A 25,138-nucleotide genomic window follows, 5' to 3' on the forward strand; every position below is an offset into this window, starting at 1 on the left:
TACTGCTGAATTTTCCAATTTTTTTCCGTATAGTACTTGAGGCGTTATGTTTTCTCCTAATTTTATCATTCCAATTCTACCCATGTCTTCCCAAATACCTATTGTTGTTTGCGTATTAGCGTTTGCGTATTGCACTGATCCAGATGATGCCACGAACGGCGTGCGATATTTTTATGTATGTGCTTTTCACCGACGCCGTGTGTATTGTTTCTATAATGTCGTCGTATTCTTTGTGTGTTAGGTATATGAATAGTTTATGCCATGGTATTGTGTGTATGAACGTTCTTACTGGTATATTTTTTCCATTTGCCGCGTTCGCCGATGCCTCTTCTTTTTGGTACGTACATAGTGAACATTTATGTGAAAATTGAACTTTTTTTTGATTGTGAATGTTTTTGTATTTTGTTTATTTTCCACTCCTGTCGTTATTATCGGTGGCGATACCAAATTATTTACCTCGCTTGCCATTATTATTGTTCTGTTCGTGTGCCTCTGGTGTGCTCTGAATCTTGGATATATTGTACCCAATACTTTTTCACCTAAGTATTTTGTTCCTATTCCCGCTAGCGCTGCGACTTTTGCTGCTGCGTCGTATTTCGATTCCGGTGCATATTTACTTGTTGTAGGAATCTTTCCTCTGCCTTTTGTATTTTTTTTACTGCCCACTTTTTTGTTTTTTCCTCACTTTCCTTTCACCTTTACTTATTCGTTTTTCATATTCAATTTGTACGTAATTGTATGTCTCGTCGTGTTGTTTTGCTATTCTATCCAAGTCGTTACTTGGTTCGCCTACATCGAGGTCGTTACCCGGTCCCAAGTATTTGTATCCAGGTAGCGTGTAACCGGTTTGACTTGTTACGTCTTGTCCCTCCGCCGACATACTGGCGCATTATTGGCGCTTTATTCTATTTATAACCTCGCCGCACCTTTGCAAGAATGTAATCCCCTCATGCTATTTAATTATGTATAACCTCCCCTGACATTTACCTATAACGGCCTCTTTTGTTTTATGGTATCCTGGCACCTTGGGGTTGTTCATGCGTTAATGTGAGGGATAATTAAATTCAGTTTGCGTTAATTACTTATTTATTATCATACTTATATCTAGTACATTTATTTTATTAGTGAAGCCTTATATTAGTGTTATTTACAATTATTATATTATTAACTAAAATATTTCCCGATTTTCGGAATCTAGCGTCATGTCCAATGTGTCTGCGTATTTCTTCCAGAATTCTTCCCATATGAATGGATTCAATTTGAATCTCTCCGTTTGTTTTATGAAGTTGAATTGTGTTGTTCTTGTTTCTATTGCTTCGCTTGTATCTGGTACCGTTAAGTACGAACCAATTGGGTAATTGCTGACTGTGTATAGTACACAATTTGTTACGTCGTGTCTATTTTTATACTTTACATCAGTTGACATTGGTTGTCCTCCCGCCAGCAACTTCCACTGTTCGAATTGATTGTCTGTTAGCTTGCATTCGTCCATAAAACTCAGATACGTTTTCATCGGGAATAGAAGTGTTGAAATCCAGTCGTCGCTGTTTTTTATCTCGTGTTGAGCCTTGTGGATTTCCCCCTTCGGTATTTGTAGGGTGATTGTACGGGTTTTTAATTTTAATTCCCGGCGAATGAGCGACACACATTGCAATTTTTTTATCTTTTCGTGTGAGAATTTGCTTAAATGTACGACGATCAGCGCCGGTAGTAATGTAAATAAGAAGGCACTCAATACATGCAATCTGACTACACTTATGTTCTTGGGATCGTATAACTTTTCCAAGCTTGCTATTATGTCCCCAGTTTTTGGCAGTGGAGATGTATATGATGTGGAAATGATCCCTTCTTGTTCCTTGATGACTAGCGATGACTTTCGAAGGAGATACCCGATTTCTCCCGATGTTATATTTTTGTCGGTCCATTGAACAATCCAAGCTATCGTCGGAAAGGTATTCTTCGTCACTGCTGCCTTTTCTTCCGTCTTGAGACGTTTCGCTACAAGTTGTTTCTTCTTTGTCGGTGCTTGTTGGAGTTGCGCTATTGTTCGCTTCATGCTCTCGTTCATTGTTCTCTCCGATGTTTTCGTCTCTGTCAGAGATGTCTCCTCTGCTTCTTTGTTCGGGGGTATTTCTTCGTCCTCGCTCATCGTCCCACCGCTCGCTAGAATCTCTTCCTTCGGGGGTTTGTCGTTTTGATACAACTCTTGATTCTCCGCTGCTTCCGCCGTCGAAGTTACCATTTGTCGCAGATTGAACTCTTCTTCTAGTTCGGCGTCCAGTAAGTAAGTTTCCGGCAGGGGTGAGCTCATTTTGCTTGATGTACGGTTCGATGTTTGCTGACGTGATGATGTGGTAACTGTACATGTTAGACTGTGCTTTGTCGTTCCCGTCTAGCCTTTTTATATCGTGAATGCACCTGCTCGTTGCCCTTTAAGTTTGCACCTGCGCACCCGTTTCTTTGTTCCAAAGAGTTCACCGCCCCGTGGGTTAGGTAGATAGTGATTAAGGTAGGTTGTTTTGTGTTTTTTGCATTACATAGCCACATTGTATCTATTTTATTCCCTAGCAACAGTTTTATTTGTTAATTGCTTAGCATTAATTTTATTATACTACATATATGTATGTGTATGTGGTATATATCGTAGAAGTAGTAATAATAACTAAACCTAACCTAATGTTTCTTAACTTAACCTAACCTAACCTAATGTTTTTTAACTTAGCCTAACTTAACCTAACTAAACCTCACCAAACCTAACATACTCGACTTTAACCTAATTTGTATCGATTTTAAAATTTTGCGAACTTTTTTCGGCGTTGACCTCATTTTTTGCTTCGTGACAACATACTACCTACCTAACCTTACCTAGATTTTTACTGTATTTCGGTCTGAAGGGCACCGTAGCTAGTGAAATTACTGGGCAAATAAGATTTGACAACTTATGTCTCAAGGTGACGAGCGCAATTGTAGTGCCACTCAGAAATTTTGGGTTTTTCAAGAATCCTAAGCGGCACCGCATTGTAATTATTTTCACAAAAAAAAGATGTCGCACTGGCTCTACCTTGAAACAAACTCTCGATTTTCTTAAATAAGAACATTTAATTAACCTAAATCCTTTCCAAGCTCAACCCTTTAATGAGTTTTATCCCAAACGGAAGTTATTCTGACGAGAGCAGTACTAAGTGCTTCGATTTCGATTTCACAGGGAAACTCTGAGACCTCTCCATTGCCCTCTGAGCGACAATGTGCTTTACCAAACATTAATAAAAAGTACTTTCTTCGGTTTGATTAGAAGTTTAACTCTTAGATTTATTTATTTATATAATTAAGGTACAAAAACGATTACAAAGTAAAACATGTGAAACAGAAAATATTAAAAATAAAGTACTTATCACTATAAAATTGTAAATCTAACTATAGTACACAGCGTTATATTATTTACATTCACATTGAAAATATGTAAGTACAACTAAAACATGGGTGCTATGTTAAGGTGTTTCTTAATTGTTATTTTAAAATTATACAAACTTTGACTAAATATGTCGATCTCACAATTTATATGACGACTTAACTCGTTATATAATTGGCACATACGATAAAGTGGATTATTGTAGGTTTGCGAGTGGCTTGTTTGCGAGTTTATAACTCGTACTAAATGAACATCTTTTAATAAGTCATTGCTGAAAGTCCCATGTACAATCCTGTGTATGTCATGTCAGCAATTTCACGCCTGCATTTAAAACTTTGAAATTTAAAATGTACCAAGCGCTCCTCATACTCAGGTGTGGCTCGTCTCAATCCCATTTTGCTACTAAATTGTCTAATGAAGCGCCTTTGAATTGTTTCCATACTGTCTTTGTCAGCTTTGTAAATGGGTGCCCAGACTGAGGAACAGTACTCAAGTTGCTGTCTTACTAAGGAGGAGTAAAGTACCTTTAGTGAATTTAAATTCTTGAATGGTTTTGATGTGCGCATCATAAATCCTAGCATCCTACTAGCTTTTGTCACAATGACTTCATAGTGACGTTTGAAACTTAACGAAGAATCGAACCACACACCTAAATCACGTACAACACCAACCCTGTCTAATCTATGGAATAGTTAAAATTTATTGTATTCCTTATTTTCGTGAAACTAATAAATTGAAATTTTTTTTATTTACAGATATATCGTTAGTTTTACACCATTCGTTTAGAGTATTTACGTTATCTTGAAGTAAATAACAATCTTCGATTTTCGATTTTTTGGTGTAAAATTTAATATCATCAGCATAAGCTATAGATTTACATGTAATTTTATCGAGAAGGTCATATATGAAGGGTAAAAATAGCAGGGGTCCTAAATTTGAGCCATGAGGGACCTCGGAAGTGGGCTTAAAACCACACAATGCAACAATCTGGGAACGATTCATGAGGTAAGTATGTAACCAACGATGAAGATTACCATTAAAACCCAAGCTTGATTAAAAGAATAAAATGATTGACGCGATCGAAAGCTTTAGAAAAATCAATATACACTGAGTCAACTTGGTATTTACTATTAAAAGATTGACATAAGTAATTTGAATATGTTAACAGATTGGATGCAGTAGACTTACCACTGACAAAGCCATGTTGAACCGGATTAAGTCTATGCTTGAAATGATTATAGAGTAAATTACAAACCATACTCTCAAATATTTTGACAAAACAGTTTAATATACTAAATAGGCCGGTAGTTTGTTGCATCAGTCTTATCACCTGATTTGTGTATGGGAGTGATTTTAGCAATTTTCCATAGCTCAGGAAAAATAAGTATAAGATAATTGGTTTAGCTCTTAAAACGAGTCTCTTGCTGTTAGACAACCGATAAAACAAGGCCAGGAATATTAGTTTACTATGTGTGACACGCTACGTCTTACACTAGCGATTTGTATGACACTTTGTGTTAGTGTGCGTGCATTGCTCAAAATATATGTTAGTTCTGAATTCAATTTTTTTGACACTTTCACACCTGTCATAGTCTATGTAGACGTATAAATGATTAACTATTTTATCTTATTCACTTACAGACATATTGTTATATTTCATATAACTCACAAACACTAGAAAAGCATACGCTATTCGGTTTACCGCAATAAATTTTCTTTTGGAATGTTGTCGTTTGATATATTGTACCGATAATGGTTTCGTCTAGAGCAATCTTATGCTACGATATACGATACAAAGAATTATATGATAATAAGGAGGGAGACGAGCAGGACGTTCAGGTGATGGCAATTAAGACGTCCTTCCCATTACAATGCAGTACCGCGAAGGATTCTTGAAAAACCCAAAATTTCTGCGCTCGTCACCTTGAGACAAAAGATGATAGTCTCATTTGCCCAGTAATTTCACTAGCTACGGCGCCCTTCAGATCGAAACACAGTTATGCTTATACATTACTGCTTCACGGCAGAAGTAGACGCCGTTGTGGTACCTATAATCTAGCCGGCATACTGTACAAAGGAGATTCCCACTGGTGAATTGCTCCAATGCTTATTTATAAGTGTGAAGTGCTCTATTGCAAAACTGTTGACTTGACTTTCGAATTCCTATGTATGTTTTATAGACGCCTTATAAGTTTATAAGCTTCAACACTCTTGTAATTCCTCTGTTTTTACAAGAGAGAGAGAGTATTCGCCGCAATGATCACATACCATTACCAGTGGGAGGCTCCTTTGCACAGGATGCTGGCTAGATTATGGGTACCACAACTGCGCCTATTTCTGCCGTGAAGCAGTAATGTGTAAACATTATTGTGTTTCGGTATGAAGAGCGCCATATCTAGTGAAATTACTGGGCAAATGAGACTTAACACATTATGTCTGAATGTAAAGAGCGCAATTGTAGTTCCGTTCAGATATTTTGAGTTTTTCAAGAATCCGGAGTGGCACTGCATTGTAATGGACAGGGCGTATCAATTACTATCAGCTGAATGTTATGCTCCTCTCGTCCCTTATTTTCATAAAAAAAAGGGAACCCGAATTGCTCTCCGTACATATACTCGTTTGTCTTCCTCTCTCAAAAAAAGAATAATATGTATTGAATATCTGGACTTTATGGAAATGTCTTTGAAATCATTACTTAAGTCAGGCTTAACCCTCTTAGCAGTATGAATTATGTATTTGCGAGTGGCAGTCATGCTCATGTGCTCGTCTACTGACAAACAAAACAAATAAATCTGATATGATCGGATGGTTCTTAGTTATCTTACTGGCTTTTTAGAATAACATATGAACAAATAGCTATGGAGCGACGATTTAAAAGAGATGCCGCTGGTATGACGTGGGGTAGATCAGGTCATGACCGAGAACACTGTAAGAGCCTGGGGGAGGCCTATGCGAAAGCAAACCAATCTGTGCCGATGTCTAATGCAAACTCAATGTAAATATAAAACTATCTGAAGATTGTTATTAAATGATATTATTATTATATTATAGCTATATTTCTTTTAATAATTTATTGCAAAGTAATCGAAATTTTGGGATAAATAAATAATGAACAATTTCCAAAATAGGTTATGAAAATACAACGGATGCATTAATAAATTCAGGTATGTTCGCGGAGACATCCATTGATGGTTGTGCCGCCATTATAAGAAAAATATTCGATTCTCTTCTACTCAAGCCTGTGGCAGCACCAACACTCTCCTAGATGTCTTTTACAGATCGGTGGAAGTCCGATAAACAAAGGTGGATGTGGCTTCACACAAATTTCAAATAATTATTATTTGATGACATCAGATTTTAGGTAAACTTTACTTACCAATTTTTTTTTATGGAATAGGAGGACAAACGAGCGAGGGTCACCTGTTGTTAAGTGATCACCGCCGCCCACAATCTCTTGCAACACCGAGGAATCACAGGAGCATTGCCGGCCTTTAAGGAAGGTGTACGCGCTTTTTTGAAGGTACCCATGTCGTATGGTCCCGGAAACACCGCACAAGGATTCTCATTCCACAGCTTTGTAGTACGTGGAAGAAAGCTCCTTAAAACCGCACTGTGGAGGACCGCCACACATCCAGATGGTGAGGATGATATCCTAACTTGTGGCGTGTCATGCGAAGGTGGAATTCGGCGGCAGGAATCTGGTTAAACAAACAAACTGGTGATAAATGCGGTAGAAGACACACAATGAAGCGACGTCTCTAAGCAACGCCAAGTGATCCAGCCATTCACAGAGCACTGTGTCCCCGACAATTCGAGCTGCTCTGCGTTGCACGCGGTCAAATGGATCGAGCTGATACTGGGGTGCGCCAGACCAGAGATGACAGCAATACTCCACGTGTGGCCGGACCTGCTCTTTGTAGAGCGCTAGTATGTGGGCCGGCTTGAAGTATTGCCGTGCTCTATTAATAACGCCCAGTTTCTTTGAAGCCAATTTGGCTTTGCCTTCCAGATGACCACGAAATTGGCAATCGCTCGAGATTTCGAGACCCAGTATTCCGATACTAGGCGAGGCTTTGAGGGAAGTGTTGTCGAAGAGCGGTGATACGACAAATGGGGTTTTTTTAGTGGTAAACGAGCAAACTTGAGTCTTCTGGGGGTTAAATTGGACAAGGTTCGATTTTCCCCATTCCGCGACCTTCTCAAGAGAGGACTCGATAGAAGACACAAGTTTCTCCCGGCACTGGTCGACGATTTCCCGAGAGAGACCTGCATGGCCAGTGTATACAGCATCACCAGTGCTGTCGTCTGCATAGCAATGAATGTTGGAGGTGTCCAACATATGATTGATATGCAGAAGAAACAGCGTGGGATATAGCTTACAGCCTTGGGGCACTCCAGCATTCATGGGCTTCGGGTTCGAGCAATATCCGTCGACAACAACCTGTATGCTGCGCCCAGTGAGGAAGCTGGAGGTCCACTTGCACAAGCTCTCGGGAAGCCCAAATGATGGAAGTTTTGAGAGGAGCGCCTTGTGCCATGCACGATCAAAGGCCTTCGCTATATCCAGGCTAACTGCCAGGCCTTCCCCCTTGCTTTCAATAGCCGCAGCCCATCTATGTGTTAGGTATACCAGAAGATCACCTGCCGACCGACCATGGCGAAACCCGTATTGTCGATCGTTGATCAACTGGTGACCCTCTAGATATACTAAGAGCTGACGGCTAATTATGCTCTCCATGATTTTGGAGAGCAGGGAGGTAATAGCAATAGACCTGTAGTTTGCCGGATCCGAACTGTCTCCTTTTTTTTGGATCGGATGGACAAGGGCTGACTTCCATGAGTCAGGGACTACGCCTTTAGAATAAGAGTGCCGGAATAAACGCGTTAGCACCGGCGTCAACTCAGGGGCACACGATCTAAGCACGATTGGAGAAATGCCATCCGGCCCGCTCGACTTCCTGACGTCCAACGAAAACAGTGCTCGCCTAACAGTTTTCTTACTGAACTGTACTTCAGGCATAGAGCTCTGACACCGCGGGATGGTCGGCGGTGTTTTTCCGTTGTCGTCAAGAGTCGAGTTGGAGGCGAAGAGAGTGCACAAGAGATCGGCTTTCTCTTTTGCCGTATGGGCCAGGGTGTCATTCCTCATGTGCAACGGCGGCATGGACGGCTGGCTGAAGTTACCAAGAGCAGCTTTCGACAACGACCAGAACTTGCGTGTTCCGGTCGGGTAACTGGAAAGCTGCTCGCCGATTTTGACGACGTGTTTTGACTTTGCACGGGCGATTTGCCGCTTAAAAAGTCTGGAGGCACGGTTGTATTTCCTCTTAAGAACTTTGCAGTTCGGATCCTTTGCGCCCAGCGCCGCAACCCAAGCTCGATACTCCTGTTTTTTGCAGTCAGATGCTGCTTTAACTGTGTAGTAAGCAGAAGATCCAAAAAGGACGGCATGTGGCTATCCACATCTGGGAGCCGCGTTGGCGACTCGACCAATTGGGACAGACCATACGCCAATGCAAAATTATGCACAAATCGCCCTGCGTAGTCTGTGGTACGTGATCCAAGCCATTCGGCATTGTGCCCGTTGAAATCACCCAAGACTACGATTTCAGCGGAGGGGATCTGTGCAAGCACGTCGTCAATTGCCGCTTGAACGCAGCCCATGAGATGATCGGTTTCTGCGTTACCACTATGGGACCTGTAGACACAGGCATAGATGCGGACGCGGTCCTCTAAATCTACGCGGAGCCAGAGAGTGGACAGGTCCCTACCCTCAAAATTGCCGAGACGGCGACAGCAGATATCCTCCCTAACGTACACACATACCCCGGCATGAGGCAAAAAATTGTGCTCAATTTTGTACCCGGGGTACGTTAAATATGACGTATCGCTAGGTCGAGATATCTGTGTCTCAGTAAGGAAACACAAGGCCGGCTGCGCCGTCTCAAGGTGGTGGTGGACGGCGTTTAAATTGGAGTGAATTCCCTTGATATTGCAAAAGTCCACGTTGAGTGTGGAGCGGGGTGCCGTGGTGATACTGCCTCGTTTGTCCTTGGTCATGCGCGGTTCTGTGCCCTCCCCAGAATACGAAGGGCAGCCCGAGCTAGAGTGCTCGGGGAGGGATTCTCGGACTCTGGTAGAGCCGGTACCCTCCTGGGGTAAAATCTTTTTAAGCTCCGCTGTCATATTCGGGTGGAGGGGGGGGGAATACCAATATATGGATCTGTTCAGAAATAAATGTTTCTGTTACAATCATAAGCATAACCGATGGACAGACAGCAATACATATTATTCGCTTTTGTACAGAACAAGTGTGATACAAAATGTATACAAGACATTTTGCAGAGCATTCAAACACATCTCCAACAGACGTTTCACATTTGCAGTAAAATACAATGTTGACGCCACCATTGGTCCCGAAAGATCTTTACATCACACTATTATGGCTTTCGCAATTAAGCTTCTCAGGTTTGCGTTTAAATATGATCTTTGCATTAAGTAGTAAGGTAGTGCTTGAAATTACACGTGTTGTCTAATTGCATTATAAATATGACCTATATTCTTATAGTTCATATTCTTATTTTTTAATATTACTATCTATATCAACCTGTTCGTATTAATGCTAACCTGCGTAGTGTGTGGTAGTGTTCCCCCAAGACGACGACGATTTTTCTTTTGTATAAGCGTCTGGTAAACGATCATATTAAATAAACAAACAAATATTTTAATTGCAATGATATATGTACACATGTGTCTGCATATGAAGATGGTACCGATATTTAAATTGTTTTTTTTTTTATTTATAACATTATTACCAGATTAATGTTTGCTTATATGGTACTTATTCTTCTCAATCGATCACTCTGACAAGAGTGGTTGTGGTCGCTAAGATGATGCGACATAGGTCGCCGTTGGTCTCTTTAGTTTTGGGTCGCTCTGCCTCCTTCGCGATGCTCCTCCACTTTTGGCGGTTTCTAGCATTGCGGGAGCAACAACAATTGTCAGGGTTATGCTTGATTAGATCCATCCATCGCGTGATTGAGCGACCTGTCGCTCTTTTCCTCTCCACCTGTCCCTGCACTATCAATCGCTCAATCGATCCTTCATTTCTGGAGATGTGACCAAAGAACTGCACTGTCGACGACAGCCTTTCTTTTATCTTCAGTTCTTTTGAAGATGGAATTGTTCGTTCGGTAAGCCGTCCACAGGATCTTCAAGAGTTGCCTCCAACACCACTCTAAGGCATCAATTTTGCGGCGGTCTTGCAGTCAAGGGGTCCAGGTTTTAGCCCAGTAGAAGAAGATTGAACACAAGGCACCTCATAAGTCGAATCTTAGTGGTTTTGGTGATCCTTCTGTCCTTCCAGATCTAATTGAGCTTCTAATGGTACTTATACAAAAATATATAATTCATGCGGAGTAAACAACATTTCCATTGTGTTTTATTTTTAAATTGCCGAACAAAATAATTTATTCGTATCTTAGATCCAGTATTTCTACAAGATTCAGTCCCATGGGCAGAGAAAGGTTCAAAGTAAGACATTACGAAACAATTTGTCAGATAAGCAAAGTGAGCCACATCAATTATTTTATAAAAGAAAACCTCTGGAGTTTGTGGATATTAAAGAAATAATAAGTAATATTTTTGAGAATTAAATATTGAAATATGAATTTTCAATATAAGAATGACGAAGACATTTTCAATTACACTTTTGTAACCAACTTTGAAACAAATAAAGTATTAATTAGTTTAGTTAGTTTAAGTGCGGTTTTGTATTTTTTTTTATGGAAAAGGAGGACAAAAGAGCGTACCGGTGTCCTGGTGTTAAGTAATCACCGACGCCTACATTCTTATGCAACACCAGAGGAATCACAGCAGCGTCGCAGGCTCTTAAGGAAGGTGTACGCGCTTTTTTTGAAGGTACCCATGTCGTATCGTCCCGGAAACACCGCACAAGGAAGCTCATTCCATAGCTTTGTAGTACGTGGAAGAAAGCTCCTTGAAAACCGCACTGTGGAGGACCGCCATACATCCACATGGTGGGGATGATATCCTAACTTGTGGCGTGTCGTGTGAAGGTGGAATTCCACGGCAGGAATCAGATTAAATAGCTCTTCGGAACACTCCCCGTGATAATTTTACCTTTGTACTGAGACGCTGAGATCGTAAGATCTAACTGTGTTATGGGTTTGTTTTAAAATAACACGACTTGTCATTTACGATAAAGAGACATGCATACGGTAACTACCAACTAGTTAATATTTTATAACAGTAAATAGCTATTTTATATTAATTGCACGGCACCCCATACAAACCCTAGTGGTACCGGGGTTTATATTGTTTTGTTATAATAAATATACAAATAGTAAGGTTATTTAAAATATTTTACTTATATATTTTTGGGCAGAAAATTAAATACAAACAGTTGGAACTGGATATAATTTTTAACTCTTCTTAATTCTTTTGATAATCTTGGTCAGCTGACAAGCATGTTTGTAATATTATGATATATCGAAAATCCTTATAAATCATTTCGTTAAACAAAATATTTTCTTTATGAATAGAAAATTGATAACATTTTTTTATTATGGTTTTGTTTTTCGTTCTTCGTGTAATATCAAATATCGTTCGGTGATTTATCAAAAGGCTATAAAAATCAAGATATATTGAGACATCTGTTACGAGTTTTCATCAATCATGTCTCATATTTTTCCAGTAATAATTCAGTTAATTATTATTCTTAATAAGTTAAGAAGTTCTGCGTTGCTCTCGGTCAAGTGGTTCGAGCTGTGATGCACCAGAGCAGAGATGAGAAGAATACTCCATACGTGGAGAGGAGTGACCTACACCTTATAGAGCGCTAAAATGTAGGAGCGCTAATATCTGTATTTACCAGTGGGGGGCTCCTTTGCAACACAACGGCGCCTATTTCTGCCGTGAAGCAGTAATGTGTAAACATTTCGGTCTGAAGGGCGCCGTAGCTAGTGAAATTACTGGGCAAATAAGACTTAGCATCTTATGTCTCAAGGTGACAAGCGAAATTGTGCCGCTCAGAATTTTTGGGGTTTTTCAAGAATCCTGAGCGGCATTGTATTGTAATGGGCAGGGCGTATCAATTACCATCAGCTGAACGTCCTGCTCGTCTCGTACCTTACTGTTATAAAAAAAATGAAAAATATATATAATGCAGCTCGGACATTTTTTGACAGGCAAATGGGAGCCTAGTTGTTTATTGTACGTCGATGGGCGGCTTGAAGAAGTATCTCGTATTAAGATATTGTATTGGCATATAATCTTGATAGCTCATATTTAAAAAAATATTCAAATCTTTGGAGGTATTTAAGTGATAGTAATGGAAAGATGTGTGTGTTTTAGTTTTTTTTTTGTTCAAAACCAGTCAAGAGCGCCGGAATACGTTGGATGAGGGCAGCGCAGGACCGATTGTCGTGGAAATCTTTGGGGGAGGCCTTCCGGCTGATCCATCACATATATACAGATGAAGCTAATATATATCGTACATAAATGTACAATATCTTTTGGAATAACACAAATATTCAGATAAATTTATTCTAATAAGTCAGTAATTATTGGTTGTACTTGAACTGACCATAAATTTATATTATCTTGGAAGCAGGTCCACAATCTAATGACTTGTATTTAGATTTATTTGGGTTCATTTATCATCTACAAGTGGCTGAATTAAGAGTATTTTCTAAGCGATTAGGGACAAACAGAGTTCATCCACTGATTTTAAATCCTTATTTATAGCTTTTATGGGAATTGTGCTTGTTTAAATTCATTTACTTTTAGTATTATTGATATCTATAGTGTGTATGAATTTTCGTCTATCTATAATTTGGTTACTTCAAATCTGGAAATTTTGTATAAAAAGTATATTAATAATATAATATTACAAGCCGCTTCACATGGCAAATAATAAAAATGGCGTGCGTACAAAGTACACATGTCAGAAGTGAAACGTCTATGGAAACTAATTTTTAAATCTCATTTGTATCAATTATCCTAACCTGTTCCGTACACCAATTGTTTTTTGTCAATATTAGAAATTATTATTATACTTACTCGTGGATAGATACATATGTTTAGATAGAATTATACATATGTAATGCCTATTTTAATCTGATAATTTTAGTGCATTGTTATTTTTGTTGTTGAGACAAGTCGTATGATGGGCATGGTATATGGGCGGAAAAAAAACCGGTTTAATTTCCGTTCGCTATTTGTAGTAAAAAAATAATAGTAATCATTTTTTCCTCCAGCAGTATCATTTGATACATCTCAATAAATATATAATACACAATACAAGGCCAAACAAATATACGCTGTTGTCCATTTACATGCGTCTCGGCTGAGACCTGAGTATAAACTGACACAAATAGTGCGGAATTTATTCCGCAGTGCGTGCTAGTTGAAACTTACTACGCGGATTTAAATCCGCGAAAAAAAAATCCTTTAACTCTCAACCACATTTTTTGTCGACGTTTTCACCTGTCACAGTCCATCTAGACATAAATGATCTAATATAGAAATAATCAACCCTTCATAATATCATCATCAGCCGGAAGACGTCCACTGCTGGACAAAGGCCTCTCCCAAAGATTTCCACGACGATCGGTCCTACGCTGCCCTTTTCCAACGTATATCTTAACTAGATCTTGTGAGGGGCCTACCAACACTGCGTCTTCCGGTATGTAATCGCCATTCGAGGACTTTTATTTACTGCCCCAACGGCTGTCTCTCCGTTGATCTATATACCCTGCCCCTGCCACTTCGCAATTATTTGGGCTATGTCAGTGACTTTGTTTGTCCTACGGATCTACTCATTTTTGATTCCATCTCGCAAGAAACTCCGAAAATCCTTCATATAAACTGTAATAATGTTATGTATGTACTTGTATGTAGTTTAATCGTAATAATTACAAAAACGTCGCAATAAACAGTCTCTCGTTGTTTATTTTCCTTAATTAATCCATAAATAGGATAATATTTGAATATTTTATAATGGACAGAAATTTAAGAACATAAAATATATTATATCAAAGCTGCATTTATTTAAGCTGAAATTTCAAAGCTAAAATTTTGAGGTTTAAGTAACGAAGAGCCGTGTTGTTAAAAAACCATTTTGTTCTTGATAAAACACAGTTGGGCTTTATGTAGTAACGGAAGCTGTGATAAGAAAAATTATATTTTTGTTGAAGTCAGCTCAAATATAACCTCGGTTTTGGCTCTTATCTTATAAATGATGAGAAGGTGAAAAGCCAGTTTACAAATTATATTAACGAATTTTTTTGAAAAATATACTTGTACATGTTTAAATTATGTTGATTTTGTTCATAATAAATTTACATAAATAATAATATATTAATAAAAAATGCAGGTTGTTAGGCAATAATTTACATAATGGTTATTACTAAAGCTTCTTCTGTTCTCAGCCTAAGCATGGAACTTACTGTGGGTTTTCAGGTATTCTTAAATATTCAGTAAATGGAAAAATTAATTTAAAATTATTTTACCAAAGATCGTTTCCCAAACATATATTATTTAAAAATATATAATATTAAAACATTAATAAACATACTAATAAAGTAACATTTACAATATTTTTCTTACAATTTAAAATAGAAATAACGTGATTCAGATCTTATTTAACCTTAATCTTAATCTAATATATATAAATTACATGACACGTTGTTTGTCCGCGATGGACTCCTAAACTAATGAACAGATTTTAATGGGGATTACTTCATGGAGTGCAGTTTGGTCCAACTTGAGAGATAGGATAGTTTTTATTTCGATTTGGGACCCATAATTATTTTTATTACCAATATTTGTTTTGTATGGACATATTTTCTATGAAAGAAATTATTGACGCAAGGTATGCAAGTTCTGCTGTGAAACAATTGCATTGTAAACAACAGGGAGCCTATTTTAAGAAATAATTTCTTGATGTAATGAAATATTATTTACAAATTCATAAATGTCATTATTTTATTGATTATGTACAGAACAACGTCTGTCGGGTCAGCTAGTTATGTATATAACTTATAGCACACGAAAAATATATGGTAATTGATGTCAGATAGAATTAATGTTTTGCGTAACACATCAAATGCTGTGAAAATAATTATTTCTACTTTTAGGCAACCTTGTTATCTTATTTAAATATCATTAAAACTTCTGTCCGTGCTTTGTATCGCACTTCTTCGGGATCTCTTCAAATTTGATGTACCTATTTGATGTATTTTGAACATTTTGATTCTGATATAAGAAACAGGAACCTTTTTGAAGCAGATTGAAAAAGAGTACACTGGATGTTCGCTTTTGTACAGAAAGACCTTGATGACATAAGTTTAAACTTTTGTAACTGCTAATTAACTACATGATTAATTTAACAATTTCTAAATTATCAACACGAAGTTACCAGTGGGAGGCTCCTTTGCACACAAAAGCTAGATTATGGGTACCACAACGGCGCCTATTTCGCCGTGAAGCAGTAATGTGTTATCATTACTGTGTTTCGGTCTGAAGGGTGCCGTAGCTAGTGAAATTACTGGGCAAATGAGACTTAACATCTTATGTCTCAAGGTGACGAGCGCAATTGTAGTGCCGCTCAGAGTTTTTGGGCTTTTCGATAATCCTGAGCAGCACTGCATTGTAATGGGTAGGGCGTATCAATTACCATCAGCTGAACGTCCTGCTCGTCTAGTCTCATATTTTCATAAAAAAGTGCAACAACAAGTCATTTGACGTTAGATTTATCGCAGTGTATGTTGTTCAGAAATATATTATATCACATCAAGGTGATGAAGTAGCTTAAGAACATGCGAATGAATAAGATGATTTCCCAAGAGGAAACGTTTTCAATATTCTATTGTGTCTCGCAGTTAACCACGAAGTCATTACTTCGCGGCATCAAGCTGTGTATTCATTCCTACTTGCGTACAGAATAAAGCGTTGATTATTTGTTCTATGGTTATTTTCTTTGATTATCTGTTGTCGAAGTTGTTTGGTCATGTGGGAAGAATTTTTGATAGTATTTTGAATGCAGAAAGAAAAACAACTTTTGAATTTGAATCGAAAAGCATGGAGGCTTGCAATATTATCAAAATTCATAAAAACAACATGTATTTTCTGTTAAAAGCAAAGATTAATATGAAAGGTAAGTTACAATAATCTATATATTGTGTTTGAATTTTAGTGATACCTATGTTAAATTTTGTTAAGCTATTAAGCTATATTATAATTGCCAACTATTAAGCTGACTTACTAAATTCATTCACCTATTTTAGTAGTTATTTTAGTTTTCAGGTTTTTACGAAATGATTCGTAAGATATAGGTAACTTTGGATTTTTTTCTATCGAGGAAACTACAACCAATAATTTTTATAAATTGTATGGTTTATATAGTAATTCCTTAAATATCTTGTATGTATAATCGTGACCAAACCTTTAATAATAACAATACAGAAAAGGAACCAACAAAAACCTTTTTCACAATCACCTACGTATCGCTGCTCTCGGCAACGTGGTCGCCACCCCCTACGTTATCTTGCAACACCAGAGGAACAGGAGCGTTGCCGGCCTTTAAGAAAGGGATACACGCTTTTGTTGAAGGTACCCATGTCGTATCATTCTTGGAATATCGCACAAGGAAGCTCATTCCACAGCTCGGTTGTAAGTGGAAGTCGCTTGAAACCACACTGTCGTTCCTCCATACCTCACACATCCAAATGGTGGTGATCATATCCTAATTTGTTGCGTGTCGTGCGAAAGTGGAATTCAGCGGTAGAATTTAGCTCAAACATCTCTTCGGAACACTCCCGGTGAAAAATGCGATAGAAGACATACATTGAAGCAACGTCTCTACGCAACGCCAGGTGATCGAGCCATTCACAGAGCACTGTGACTCCGACAATTCGAGCAGCTCTGTGTTGAATACGGTCAAATAGTTCGAGCTAATACTGGGGTGCGGCAGACCAGAGATGACAGCAATTCTCTATATGAGGCGGGATACGAGGAGGTACTCACTGCTCTTTCGAGTAGCCCACGTGCTCGTTTGTCCTTCTATTATATTTAAAAATAAAATAATCACGTTGATGAATGTTGAGGAAAAATACTATACGATACTCGTGCGCACATTGGTCATCCTACTTTGCACACTTGTATCGTAATGTACTATTATAACTTGTCTATTAAATATATAAACAATATGAAGGCTCTGCAGGCAACGTTTGATTTGACCCAGTTCTAATTAAGAACTGGTTTTTACAATATGTACAAACTATTGACAACCTTTCACTACGGGGGCGTAGCTCAGATGGTAGAGCGCTCGCTTAGCATGCGAGAGGTACCGGGATCGATACCCGGCGCCTCCAAGTTCTTTTTATATAAATAAATCTTTTATTATTTATTATTTTTTATGTTATTTGTGTAACTAACTTCCTAATATTAAATTGTTTTCAGCCCTGTAAAATGTCGCTTTTCCAATCTTATTTATTTGATGATTTAAACAATTTGAAACACCTGCGTTTTTGTTTAATTAAATATCAAAGTTTTTTATAACAGCAAAATTATTGTATAGCCTTACATCAACATGGTTTATAAGTTATCTGCCTTCAAATTTTCTGTCAACTCCAAAATGTTTGTATGGGAAAAACCTTAGATCGAAGAGTGTTCATGTTTTATCTTAGAATATTAATACTCATATATATGTCTTCTGTCTACGCTTAGATTATTCAAGTAGCTTTTTAGACTACTTAATCAAATGTTTCATAGGGCATTGCAGTTTGGTTTTGTTTTAGTGACCGCAATTAAAAAAAACGATTCTCCTTACAAAAACGGGGCATGTATTTTTAGTACAAATTAAATGTGTTTATTTTTAATCGTCACCCACCTACATCTTTATGATTTTGTAGGCTTGCATACTCTTTAAACTGTTATTGGAGTAAAATATCGAAGCAGACAAGCCACGCCATTACAGCTTCAATATAATATGTTGAAAGTTAGCCTAAAGCAACGTGAGGCTTTAATATTTCTTCCCTAGAAATTTTCTTTTCACGATTCAGTGAACTTGTGAGGAAATAAATCAAGTTGTGGTCACTCCGCGCGGAGGTGATAGATCCCTTTTGAAGGCCCATTTCGTCGCTGTTAAAGAGAGTCATCAATCCGACCTAACGGCTCTATAACGATAGGTCGACATGTGTTATTTACGAGAAAAAAGCTTTACAACGCGAATAGCTGCCTTATTAATTGAGCAATAGAAATTAAATTCCTAATTAAGGTCAGGTGGGGTAAGGGAAACATACTTCATATTTTTTATTTTACGTTTATTTCTAATGACTGTATTAAATATCCTGCAATCATCTAAATAGACACAATATATACTCCTTTAAGTCGGCTTTCTATCTGTCAACAACAGTCCCGCATCGTTCATAATATATTTTTTTCAGTTTTATTTGTGTAATTAATCCCAGAAATGAGAGTTATCATTTAAAAACATAACAAATTGTTTAGATTTGCAAGAGCGACATCTCAAGTCATTATTATCATTGCGTTAGGAAATCCTAATATGCAAATATTGGAGATGAGCAGTTTATCAACTGTAAAGTAGATCCTGTAGATGAAGCCACAACCTGAGAGTTGAACAAGACATACAAGATTTATCAACAGTACGTCACTCAAACGGTTGCCTCAGTTGGAAAGAGCGGTCGCACGGAACGCGAGAGGTCGCGGGTTCGAGTCCCTCAACGTAAATAAAATTTTGTTTTCAGTTTTATCTGTGTAATAGATACACATAACAATTGCGTAAATAATGATATAAATGTTCACAATTTACTGTGTGTCGGTAATTGAAGTAACGACTCAATTTGATTGCTAACAATATTAATATTATTCAAATTCTCCTGTCACATGCAATAGCGTAAAAATAATGATATTTTACAGCTTCTGATGCCATCAATTAATTTACGAGCGGTAGTCTGTTAGAGGAAGCTGTAAATCGGCTTACATTCAACTACAATTGCCAAGCCGCAGTTTCGTTGAAAGTCTTCCGGATGGCACTCCAGTGAATCAATGGATATTTTTTTAAGAAAGCCTTCGTCATTCCTTTTCGCCATAAACCATAGACTTATTACCTTCAATAACTGCTTTCTTTATCGTCTTTTTTTCCTTCATCACCTGGTAAGGTACTTATCTTCTGGAGAATCTGACACTTAGTTTAACGTCCCCGTAGTCCTAACACAAAATAGTAATAGCTACTAAAAATGCTACGTCATGTTTTGTTATACAACATGATGGGAATGGAGCGACCGCCCTCGGGCTTTTCACTAACAAGTTTCTTTGTATTGTGAGGAATAGTAATTTGAATTAGTGCGGATATATTCAAATAAATTAACAATACTCGTGAGCTTATTATTATTTAATATAATGCTATGTAAATACTAAGAAATGATATGAAGTTTATAAATTAAAAATTAATTTTATTTTTTTATAAATTGGCAGCTATTTAGTATTGTATTTTTCCTCTAGCTTTGTGAATTTACAAGTCAGTTAGATATTCGTGCTAAAAGCTCATGAATATGTACGAGCTTTGACAAACTGCAAATTCACATTTATTGAACGTGAATGTTCCAAACGTATCGCAGCATTTCAACTTTGTTACGATTCGCTTAGAAACTCCAAAAGGATTTTAGATGCTCAATTTTTCAACTCCAGTTCACCTGTAAGTCCCTGCTTCTTTATTGTATTATCATTACATAACCTATAGACACGTGGAGCGAATGAGTGAAGAAAGAATGACTTATCAAATATATAAGGCAAGTGTGTGTGGGCAAGTCGGAACAAGGCGTGAGTATGTGTGTGTGTGTGTGTGGGTGTGTGTGTATAAATCTATCACATTTTTTTTATGGGATAGGAGGACATTCGAGCGTACGGGTCACCTGCTGTTAAAGTAAGTTGTTATTACGTAAAGGGGTTGAATAGCTACTGACCTATCAGGGCTTATAAAATAAAAATATTGCTTCTTTTATTATATCATCACAAATTTTCGCAGACCGCAAACATATGAACACAATAGTATTTATCATAAGATCTCAATTTTATCTCAAATAAAATAACAGTGTTCTGCTATAAGATAAAATTTTATATAATTTAAATTATTTTATAATAATTTAAATTATTAATTATAAATAATAATCCACGAGAAACATATATTTCCTCTTTTATTTTATAAATTTCTTTGTAGAGTTTTCTATATATAGTTTGATAAAAATAATAAATGGTAATAATTGAGAAAACTTAAGTTGTGGCTACTTATCCCAAGCGCGGCGACTAAGGGCTATATTACACTGAGACACCACAATGGCGCAGCCAGTCGCCGCTACCAACAAAATGTATAAAGCTCTATAGAGAGTTACTCACCTGATGTTCGTTTGGTTGCAAATATTGGTTGCACGATCAGCTCGGATGTGTCATGACTCAGGTGTCTAGTTTGGTAGTTTTTTTTTTGTTAATGCAATAAGGAGGACAAACGAGCGTACGGATCACCTGGTATTAAGTGATCATCGCCGCCCATATTCTCTTGCAAAACCAGAGGAATCACAGGAGGGTTGCCGGCCTTTAAAGAAGGTGTTCGCCCTTTTTTTGAAGGTACCCATGTCGTATCATCCTGAAAACACCGCACAAGGAAGCTCATTCCACAGCTTTGTAGTACGTGGAAGAAAGCTCCTTGAAAAGCGCACTGTGGAGGACCGCCACACATCCAGATGGTGGGGATGATATCCTAATTTGTGGCGTGTCGTGTGACAGTGGAATTCGGCGGCAGGAATCAGGTGGAACAGCTCTTCGCAACACTCCCCGTGATGAATTCGGTAGAAGACGCACTATGAAGCGACGTCTCTACGCAACGCCAAGTGATCCAGCCATTCACAGAGCATTGGGACAGTCGCGCCATCATGATGTAATATAGCCCTAAGTGGCAATTTGCCATTAATTACGTGAGGGGAAATCAGTGATTTTGTATCTTAAGTACTGTAGCGCCTCTCTTAAAAATGAAAGCAGTATCTGTTACTCCATTGCTATTATATTTTATTCTATGGTTTTGGGTTAAATCCGATTCATTTATTGCATTCAAATATTCAGGTGAAAAAGTTCTCTGTTTTTATTACTATTTATTAATTACTCGCGATTCCATTACTCAGGTCACACATCACCTTCCTGCTTTGCTATTGGCACATACAAATTACCACTGAGATAAGACGCCAACTTCAAACTAATAGAATTTGTTATCAAGCATCTTGTATATATATTTTATAGTTTAAAAGAATTCTTTAGCCAAAAATAATAGTATTAAATGTAATTTTTTGAGGGGTACCAACTCATGTTTATTTAATATTATATTATAATTAAAACTATGTAATGTTTATTAGTGACGTATAAATATAAAAATTCCAATATTGACAATCAAATATTTGTATGCTGATATATTGGCGAATTGTGCTGTACACCAATTAATTGTTAACAACTATGTTACTACGATTCATACAAATAAATCATTTCATTTCATTTCATCTAGAAAGACCTCGAATATTCGATGGCTAACTAATTCTAAAAAAACACAATAGCTGTAGCGAGAATATAGTTTAATTTGGTAGCAGAGCGTGGTAATAAACACCAGGCAATACCATAGATAAATAGAGAATCAATCTTAAATACAATCAGTGGGAGGCTGCTTTACACAGGATGCCGACTAGGTTATGGGTACCACAACGGCGCCTATTTCTGTTGTGAAGCAGTAATGTGTGAACATTACTGTGTTTCGACCTGAAGGGCGCCGTAGCTAGTGAAATTACTGGGCAAATGGGACTTAACATCTTATGTCTCAAGGTGCCGCTCAGAATTTTTGGGTGCAGAAACAATCCTGAGCAGCACTACATTATAATGGGCAGGGCGTATCTATTAATATAAAAAAAACTTTTTGGTAGCACAGCGTGGTTATAAACCACAGACAAGTGCATAGAGAAATAGAGAATCAATGTAAAATACAACTTATTCACGTTAACACAAAATATACTTGGTGTAGCTTCTATCATATTTGTATATTTTGATAATATTGTGACGTTGTGGGTTTCGTGGTTAATAGAAGGGAAAATTAAACCCACTGGTCAGCACAAGGAATTTATTATCAGTAGTGGAAGTACAAGGCCGTGGATAAAAGGGCCCTTCAAATAATTTGCCACCCAATATCTGTATTGGGCGAGTACTGCCCTGGCTTGTGGCCGATGGCTGCAGGCCCCAGATGAAGCAGACGGAGACACGCGTCGGCCTTGCAGTCGTGAAGTTGCCGATAGGAGGTACAACCACGGAGACTACGTACAGGAAGTAAGACAGGCCTGCTATACATGCAGCAAGGACAGGTTGTAGGTGCAACCTCGGACCCTGGAATTTACATCCAGCGTGTTATAAAAGTTATCCCGCTTCTTCTCCTCTGATTGCAACCACGCGGTCAAGCCAGCAAAAAGCACTGCACAAGATGGCGGATGCGTAAGTTACAATCAGACGGAGTTTACCTTTATAATTAAAAGAAAGCATTAAAATGAAGTTATCTAATTACAATTATTATTAAATAGCAATAAGCATAAGGTACTAGGCAATCAACTAATATGTAAAATAAATGAAGAAACTACTTTAATAAAATTTAACTGATTATGAGAATTGAAAATAAATTAATAAGCAAAACGATATACTAAGAACAAACGTTACAGAATGAAATTAAGATTAATAAATGATTATGCGAAATGATCGGTGCATGAGTGACACGTGGAGAACAAAGAACACAAACGTTATTTAGCGCCATGGCCGACACGCTTGCATAATTTACCTATACAATAAAAAGATTATAAATTGCTTGCAATTATCAATAATTAAAAATCAAATAATTATTCCTTGGAATGATCAACACTTACGCGATACACGGGGTTTAAACAAACTCACAATGCGCTCGTACAGCGAGACGCGAAACAGTTAACTGCCTAGTCGCGGCGTATGAGTCGATGTCTCGTGTGCCTCGCACGACGATGCCTTTGTCTCTGCGCGGACCGCGAGCGACGGTCTTCAATCGAAGAAAACCCCGCGCCACGCGTCTCTCCCCGCGGGGAACCAGTTCCGCGAAGTGATCAGATTAACAGTGTTAACTAACGCTACACATTCGATGGTCAGAGATTATGTCAAAACATCAATTAATAACTCGCTTTAAAATTTGTATGGTTTGTGTAGAGGATTGATAGAAGTAGATTGACTGAATTGTAAAGACCTAAATTAGATAGAAGTATTGGGAAAGGTCGCCCTATGTATACATTCCACGGTCAGTGGGAGGCTCCATTGCACAGGATGCCGGCTAGATTTTTGATACCACATCGGCGCCTATTTATGCCGTTTCCGTGTGAAGGGCGCCGTAGATGGTGAAATTATTGGGCAAATGAAACTACATCATATGTCTCGACGTGTCGAGCGTAATTGTATTGCCACTTAGAATATTTGTGTTTTTCAAGAATCCTGAGCAGCACTGCAAATACAAGTAATTGGCAGGGCGTATCAATAACCATCATCTGAATGTCATACTGATCTCGTCCCTTATTGCCATAAAAAACGAAGCTAAAGCATTTATCATCATTTTTCAATGATTTTTGTCCCTTAAAGTGTTAAGCGCGTTATAAGAGCCAGAAGCCGACTCAATGACTCACTAGACATTGATACACTGTCAGTCTTACATTCCAATCGAACAAATACAGCGACCGTCATGATGCATCAATCTTTTATTAAAATTCCAAATAAATTGTTTGATACATTAATCTCGAATCGCCAAATAAATCTAATGTTTCAATTATTGTTATTTTCCATCATATCTCTTAATAAACTTTGTATTTTAACAACTTCGCTAAAATTTTCTCGCTTACTACAAACCGCTATCTCATGAAAAAAGGAGGAACTGTTAAATGCTATAACGTAATAATAATAATAATAAACTGACAAGTCGTAGGAAATCTAAAAACCAATATATTCCGAAGTAAATGATAAAATTTTAAGATTTTGTCTAATTTGAAAATAAAATTTATTGATCATAATATCTGTCGCATAACTTCAATTGTCGAAAAGGAATTCCATCTTGGAATATGTCTCCTCCTTGAAAATAATGGCTCGGATGAATATTAATATCAAGTCTGAATAGGGCTTCGTTTTTAGCATTACAAAGACATTATCTGATCTTAAAAATCTTCGGAAATTATTTCATTCTATGGAAAGTACATTGAAATTATTTTTCCTTATTAAATAAATAGCGACTGCTGGCGACAAATTACGCGAATCTTCAAAATTAGCTTCTTCAAACCATAATTCATTTTCTACAATGACAGTCGTCTGCCTGTCAGTCTATTCGGCTAAGCCGTTTCAGATATAAGCCGAAAAAGCAACAGATAGAAATTAATTTTAAAATCTGGTTTTTAGGTTAAACAAAAAAAATCTCTTACATAGTCATAGTACAGGCGGCCATAAGTCGACTTCAAAAAAGAAGAAGCTTATCAAATCGTGTGTACTTTTATGTTTCTTACCACATATCTCCACCATTTAAGGGGTGAATAACGTAAACAGTTCCTACCTACCTCCAGAAGATCATATGTTAAAATAAAATTATCAAAAGTTGAATATGCAGAATGT

General features: G+C 37.6%; 1 non-coding gene across 1 annotated transcript; it reads left to right on the top strand.

Moving 5' to 3' along the window:
- The first annotated feature begins 17,732 nt into the window (after nucleotides 1–17,732).
- Nucleotides 17,733–17,805, top strand: Trnaa-agc (transfer RNA alanine (anticodon AGC)). The gene has a single exon. It is a non-coding gene; the product is annotated as a tRNA-Ala (tRNA).
- The last annotated feature ends 7,333 nt before the right edge of the window (nucleotides 17,806–25,138 follow it).

Source organism: Leptidea sinapis, chromosome 28, assembly GCF_905404315.1.
Source record: "Leptidea sinapis chromosome 28, ilLepSina1.1, whole genome shotgun sequence".
Lineage (NCBI taxonomy): Eukaryota > Metazoa > Arthropoda > Insecta > Lepidoptera > Pieridae > Leptidea > Leptidea sinapis.